Here is a 7075-nt window from a genome sequence, read left to right as displayed (position 1 = left end):
TGATCATTTAATGCAAACTAAATAATAATTATTAATGCATACAATCATTGTAGATGGATGACGACTACATATTTATACCTCTGCTGGTTGTCACACAGCTACAGTATTATTGAGGTAAAGTATGTTTAGAGCTAGCACTGGTTTTAATTAAATTAAGTTAATTAAATTAAGTTTAGTTACTTAAGTTGATACTATTAGTCATTGCGTTGTTGACACTTATAGGTATATGTTGTATATGCCTTTTGCCAAATGGTATTGTATTTCAAACTATATAATTATTATGGCATATTTATATGGTTGGTGACGCGAATAACAGTTATATAATTAGTATACTGGTGTGTGTGTGTGTGTGTGTGTGTGTGTGTGTGTGTGTGTGTGTGTGTGTGTGTGTGTGTGTGTGTATTTAAACAAAAAATATTTGTATATTTGTATATATATATATATATATATATATATATATATATATATATATATATGTTAGAGGTAATAAGAAATAATTGTGTTATGCCTCTTTGTGAAGTGACGAAATATTACTAACACATGTACTATCCAAGAGAGATGACATCTCTCTTTTTTGATGATTTAACTATGTGTCCTTACGATTTTTGTTTTTGCTTGTTTTGGTTTTTGTTTGTTGGTGTGAAAAGTTTAAACCACTGTATCTGTACATTGCTTCTGCACTCTCGTAAAGAACATTTCCTTTTTATAAGTTTCCAGATCATTCAAAATTTAGTACACTTTTGAGCTAGTTAGTAACTTGATTCCGTATTCCAAAACTTATTTGTCTGTACTGGCAAAGACAACAAGTAGACAACTCAAGAGAGTCACTTGGACAAGGAAAAACTGTGAACGTAGCAGTAAAGCCTTAATGGAGGGATGTCGCTAGTAGCGTGGGACAGCATGTGCAGTATGATCGAGTCAGTTCTCTCATTACTAACAATGGAACTAGAAATGGTTGCCAATTCTTGAGCAACATTTCTGCGATATGTTGCTGAGAAAAGTCACCAAAATTTCTATTATACAGCAAATAATTAATAATTCACCCTTTTATAGAACCAAGATCAGTCAGTCTGGGAATCAACAAAATCATTCTCTCGACTGCATGGCCAGTACAAAGCCCTACTTTAAATTCTGTTGTCCGTGCTATTGTCTACTGTCTGTTTGCCTGTCTGTCTGTCTTTCTGTCTGTCTGTCTGTCTGTCTGTCTATCTGTTTGTCTGTCTGTCTGTCTGTCTGTCAGGACATTATGAAGAGGGCTAGCAAGGAAAATGGTGTTTCTGCCACGACAAGAGAAGAAAAGAAATGAAAAAATATTCAGAAGAGATTGTTTTAGGAGGATATGTATCAAGATGTGTTCCTCTTGTCATAGAACATTTTGGGAGGTGGGGCACAAAGGCAGAGAATTTTTTGCAGCATTTGTCACAACAGTCAGTAAATCCAGAGGCCAATTTGAATGCCTTCCTATAGAAAATTTTTGTGCGACTCGCATGCGACTCGCATACGTTTCGTATACGATGAGGGTCGACTCGCAAATGCGTAGTTCATTTACATAATTGGTACCACGTGACAATTATCGCATGCGGAAAGTTATCATTCGCATGCGAAACGTAAACATGGAGATCGCATGCGGTACGCACTTCGCATGTGGAACGTTGGATATTCGCATGCGGAACGTTTGGATATTCGCATGCGGAACGCACGAGAATTGCATGCACGCTGTTCGGTTGCGAGCATGCGCGTAGACTGACAGATCTGTTGGACTCGATCTGCTAGATGTCGACCTCTTCTGGCGTGTTTCTACTAGAACAGCATAACATTTCTATTTCTACGTGATGAGTTCTACTTTTGCATCTAGTGAGTTCTACTTTTTGGCCGAGACTCCCTTTGGGGGATGCGACCTGTAGTCGCAGAAGCCTTTATTGATTGCTGTCATTATCTCCGAGTGCGACCATGGTTTGGACTTGTACGTCTCTGTTACAAAGTCTGAAACAGAAAATGCAAATGCATGTGCATAAGTCTATCTGTGAGGAATGACAGAGCTTGTGCATGGATACCAATGAGGAGATGAAGCTGATGTTGATCAGGCTGTGGTCTACTTTCTCCTAATACTCCACTTTTCGCTCTTCCCACTCCACAGGTCATAAGTTCCTCGTGGGTGAAGAAACACCGTATTAGGGATTTGGCCATTTGACATGGCCCCTTTTTTAGTTTCGCTTCGGCTACTTTCTTAGAGTTGAGTTTTTGTCCCTTGAAATCAATAAATTCCTATAAGACGAATGGGATTATGTCACAGTGCTGCACGAATATCACTGAAAGTGTATACTCTTACACTGGCTGTGTTCGGATTGTGATCGTGGCTGCTTTGTGTTGTAATGTTTTGGTTCTTTGGATTGCTTTGTTGTGGGGTGTGTTCTGGCGTTTCTATTGTAATCTTCTTGGGTGCAGTTTGGTGTATAGGTGTGAGGATGTGATCAGGTCGAGGCCTCTTTTTTGTCTTTAGTACATCATCCTATAGAAAGCCACGCGGTTCTTCAGTGTAAGATACTATTCGTGTAAAAGGTTCTCATTTGTCTTACCAGTTTGTTTTCTATCATTGATAATCTTCTGAGGATTTCCTCATTTTGCTGGAAAAGTGTTTCGAGACTTTGTTGAGGCAGTATTTCCTTGTCATCAATCTGTATGATACACGAGTACAGTACTTGTAATAACTATGTACATATGGCTAAGTTGTGACTTACTGGTGTTTGATTGAGAAGAACTTCAATGTCTTTGTCTGAGTCTGGGTATGTTATATGTTCTGGGTATGTTATAGAATCATGTTCTATGATAGTTACCTGTGCAAGAATATCGATTAGAGCGGTAGCATGCTTGAATAAGCTGATGGCAGCTTTTAGTTACCTCAGCATCTTTGCTACTGGTTTCAGTGGCTATATCCATAGGTGCAACGGCCAGTGGGAGCGATGTACTACATAAATGGTTTGTAGCCTGACCAGCTTGACTGTCCTGTGCAGAGTGATAGGTAGTTGGGGCATCTTCAGGATGTATCGAATTCTGTTGTGTATTTATTGTCTACAGGCAAATATTGTGTTACATATTATGCTTGCAAATATGGTGGAATTGCCTGACCTGGTGTATTGAGTCTGGGCTGGGTGATCCAAGCTGCATAATCTACACATGTCAATACTGCTGGTACGTATCAATACATTGGCAAAATGAAATGTAATTGTACTTGATTGTCAGGTACTTGATTTTCAGAAAATGATTGATATGACTGGCTTTGGTTTTGCAGAGAAATGAGAGCTTCAGTGGCTACCAAATTGTTTTTTTTGTGTAGACTTTGAATCTGAAGTGGAGAAAGAACGTCTGGTTGCTTGCTCAGATTGAAGGTGCATTGGTTTTGTGTGTGTGTGTGTGTGTGTGTGTGTGTGTGTGTGTGTGTGTGTGTGTGTGTGTGTGCAAAAACTGAATGGGTTGTGTGCAGTATATATATACCTCCTTTGATTTCACGGATAAGAAATCCAATGTCTTGGCCAAGGCTCTCTTGCACTTTTTTGGTACACGTTTGCTTGAAGCTGCGGGTGTTGACGCTTTGACCAAGTCTGAACTTTGCTAATTGCAGGAACACAATGGCAGGTAATTAGCACTATAGGAATTGGCGGGATTTTGACATCTACCTCTTTTGAAGTATCTGGACATGTCTCTGTCATATTTTGGATGACCGCTCTGTATCTACTCCCGCTGTGGATTGCAGTGACTATGCTGCCTGGCTGTAGTTTGACCGCGTAATCATCATCCACGGGGGTCAACTTGGAAGATGTTACCTGCGCGGTGATACCGTCTTCCCAGAGAATATCAAAGACATCTAAAAGAGGTGTAAGTTAGATTGGCAGCGAGCTCACACTCTCGAGAGGTGCTGGAGCACGCTCAGTCAAGTGTATCTAGTAGCAGCTGCGCGGTATCTTTAAACACATACAGTTCTTGTAGAGTTTCCTCCATTCTTTGGTAGTAGTCGGAAGGAGCAGAGCGCTGACGTCTAGACGTGTGCCAAAATGTTCACGGCGACTCGACATTGCCACGTTACTCTCGTCTTGCAGTTACTCCGAAATTGGCGGGCTTTCGCAACGCATGCGCTTAGTATTGTTACCGTTTCCGGCCACATGAGGGTGATCAGCGATGGGCGCTTGAGTAAGGTATGAAACTCGTATCTTGGCGGTGCTATATATCAGTGCCTGCTCTGAAGAGTGTTACCTTTTCCTAGTGTGACGTAAACTGATGGATAGTGGTAGACGCAGACGTCGAGGTCCCTACAAATCTTGGGAAACCGACTGTTCAGAAAGCGTTCCCAAGCAAACTCGCCAGAACTGGAAAAAAACCGGTTCGGTACGTATAGGTACGATTTAGCCCGGCCTGGTGATTTGATCAACATTGTATGAAGTCTGATGGTCGGCTTGCATGTAGGCACAGTTGTCTAGCAGTTGTGGACATGCAATTAAGGGTGTACGTACGTACTGTGCATGTAGCTACTATCTGTACCTTTGCGTGCATGTGCAAGACGCTCTGTTTAGTAGAGGTAAAATTGACTCACAGTGTAATCGTACACGACAAGATTGTGGTATCATAACTACTTAGGCAAGATCATGAATGTACGTAACCGGCTTGATTGTCATCACCTAGTAATATTTGACATAGCTAGATTGTAACCTATGAGCTAACAGTCGAGGCTTTAGCACTCTGGTGCTTCTTCATTTACTTAGCTGAGGCACGCATACACTAGGGTTATAGTAATACCGCTCTCTAGACCAACGACTGAACGATAAACTTCTGCCAATTGCGCATGCGCTTATTGTTATCGCTAGTGTTAGTTTTACTATGTTTGGCCTAGTACTATACACCATGCACCTGTCAATCTACTCTGTCCGCCTCTCACTTTAGACTTACGCTAGTCGCATAACTTTCGTATTTTCCCAATAGCACATGCAGCCATTCTTGTTTGTAACTAGCGGATGGTTTGTGCTAAATTGTCACGAGAAAGGCTGCAATGTGAGGTGGTGTGATGTGATCATATCGCTGGTTGTCTCGTTGTTGAGGTCAAACAGGACGTTGTTTTAGCTAAATGTTGCAACGACGCACGGATAATTAGTATCGCTAGATTGTGCATCACAACACAGCTGCGCGTGGTAGCACTATGAGTAAATGCGGTTAGTGATGAAACAGTTACAGTCATATTGCAGTCGTAGTGTAGAACTAGTGAGCAAGAAACAACTAGATAGCAGCCTAGGGTCTAGATAGCTCGTATACGTGCTTCATCTTATAGTAGAGGTCTTACTAGTAAAGTGCTCGTTAGCATTGTGTCAGGCGAACGAAGGTGCATGTTCTGCAAGTCGTAGTTTACTTACGCGGTAGCCGCATAACAATTGTTGCGTCACAAACAAACGCGGGAACTCGGAAACAGACTTATAGTTGCTATAGATCTTCTAGCTTTCTAGTTTTCACTTCTTCGTTCACATTTCAATCGTCTAACTCGTTTAGGTAGCTGGTCGCGTAGTCACGTGACAATGGTTGTCTACCAATAATTTCTGTCAAACTGGCACGCGGAAGCTCAGAAAACAGATTTTTCTCTTCTTCTACGCGGGAACTCAGAAAACAGTTTTTCAGTTGCTCGTTCACGCGTTTACTTAGCTAGTCGCGTAGCAATGGTCGGTAGCGCGTAGCAATAATTTCTGTCAAACTAACGCGCAGAAAATCAGAAAACAGACTTTTCTCTTCTAGCTTTTTCTTTCAATTCCTTTTGTATATTTTCTTATTAGTCACTTAGCTAAGGGAGCAAATTGAGAGTCATTTCACTCTTCTCGCCAAGAAATTATAATTGAGTCGATCCCTTGAAAGGGGACCCTTGATTCAATTTTTGCGTGTATGTTACGGAGTCAATATTGCATTCATCTGGCATCCTGGTTTTTTCATCCATCTTTCCGTTTTGCCATAAATCCATATATGACAAGTGCTGAGGTACGCATATAGATATATAAATATGTAAATATATATCTCGACCTCAATTGACATGAAAAGAGAGAAGCTCGCTTCCCTCGCCAATTAGAAACTTGATATTCTCTTCTTTATTCAATTGCTTTAGATATTTCTTCCATACCTGCAGGATGCTGAAGTCGATGTCCAGCACGTTTTACAGCTTCCCAGAGAAACTTCCTGTTCTCATTTTCTCAATTTGTCAGATGCCAACCACATGTGGACTCATCAGTCTGTTCTAGAAGCTGATGTTGATGCGCAGGTAGTTGAGTATCACAGCCAAGAGGAGATGATCCCTGGGCCGTTTGCAATTGGACATGTCTCTGATGAGGTGGACAGTACTGACGACCCTGCTGAATCAAGTAGTCTGCTTCAGAGTTTGCCACATCTGCTTCACTGCTCCATCCAACGTCATCACATTCTAGATTGCTGTCATCATGATCAGACATTTCCTTCATCTAGGAAGGAAATGTCTGATCATGATGACAGCAATCTAGAATGTGATGATGGTGGATGGAGCAGTGAAGCAGACATGGCAAACTATGGAGCAGATTCAGCAGACTCTGAAGCAGCTATAGACTCAGCAGACTCTGAAGCTGACAATGTTGAGGAGGGCATTGAAACACGAGATGTGCATGATCTCGAGACTGAAGCGGCTTGTGATATCTCCACAACACATCGACTGTATGAAGGGTCTCTAATCTCTACCAAAGCGACTTTGGCATTGCTCACACAGTTAGCACAACGTCATAGGCTTTCAAAAAGCGCTTTGTGTGATTTTATGAAAGTTATTTCAGTACTTTTGCCACAACAGCCAGATGTACTCAAGTCTGGATTTCATTTCAATAAGGCTGTCATAAATTTAACAACACAGTTAGCCAAGCCAATTGTTCACTATCTTTGTCCTTGCTGCAAGAGTCTGATGAAAGAGAAGTCAACGTGCTTGACAGCGGGTTGCCGCTACAGTGGTGTTGAAGAGCCTCTGTATTTTTTTGAACTCCCGATTGAAAACCAGATACAGGCTCTTTTTGCAGGTTGCTTGCAGCATTGTTTC

At 41.4% G+C, this 7075-nt stretch overlaps 1 long non-coding RNA gene across 2 annotated transcripts; it reads left to right on the top strand.

The window, feature by feature from the left end:
- The first annotated feature begins 1776 nt into the window (after positions 1–1776).
- On the top strand, positions 1777–4060 carry LOC134198012 (uncharacterized). Of its 2 annotated transcripts, XR_009972733.1 has the most exons (4): positions 1777–1854; positions 3076–3386; positions 3482–3554; positions 3620–4060. It is a non-coding gene; the product is annotated as an uncharacterized LOC134198012 (long non-coding RNA). The 2 variants fall into 2 exon arrangements; XR_009972732.1 differs by lacking the exon at positions 1777–1854 and having other exon boundaries at positions 2951–3386.
- Positions 4061–7075: the final 3015 nt, after the last annotated feature.

Source organism: Corticium candelabrum, unplaced genomic scaffold, assembly GCF_963422355.1.
Source record: "Corticium candelabrum unplaced genomic scaffold, ooCorCand1.1 SCAFFOLD_50, whole genome shotgun sequence".
NCBI lineage: Eukaryota > Metazoa > Porifera > Homoscleromorpha > Homosclerophorida > Plakinidae > Corticium > Corticium candelabrum.
Note: the sequence above shows the minus strand (reverse complement) of the source record. Positions and strands in the feature narration are given on the sequence as shown.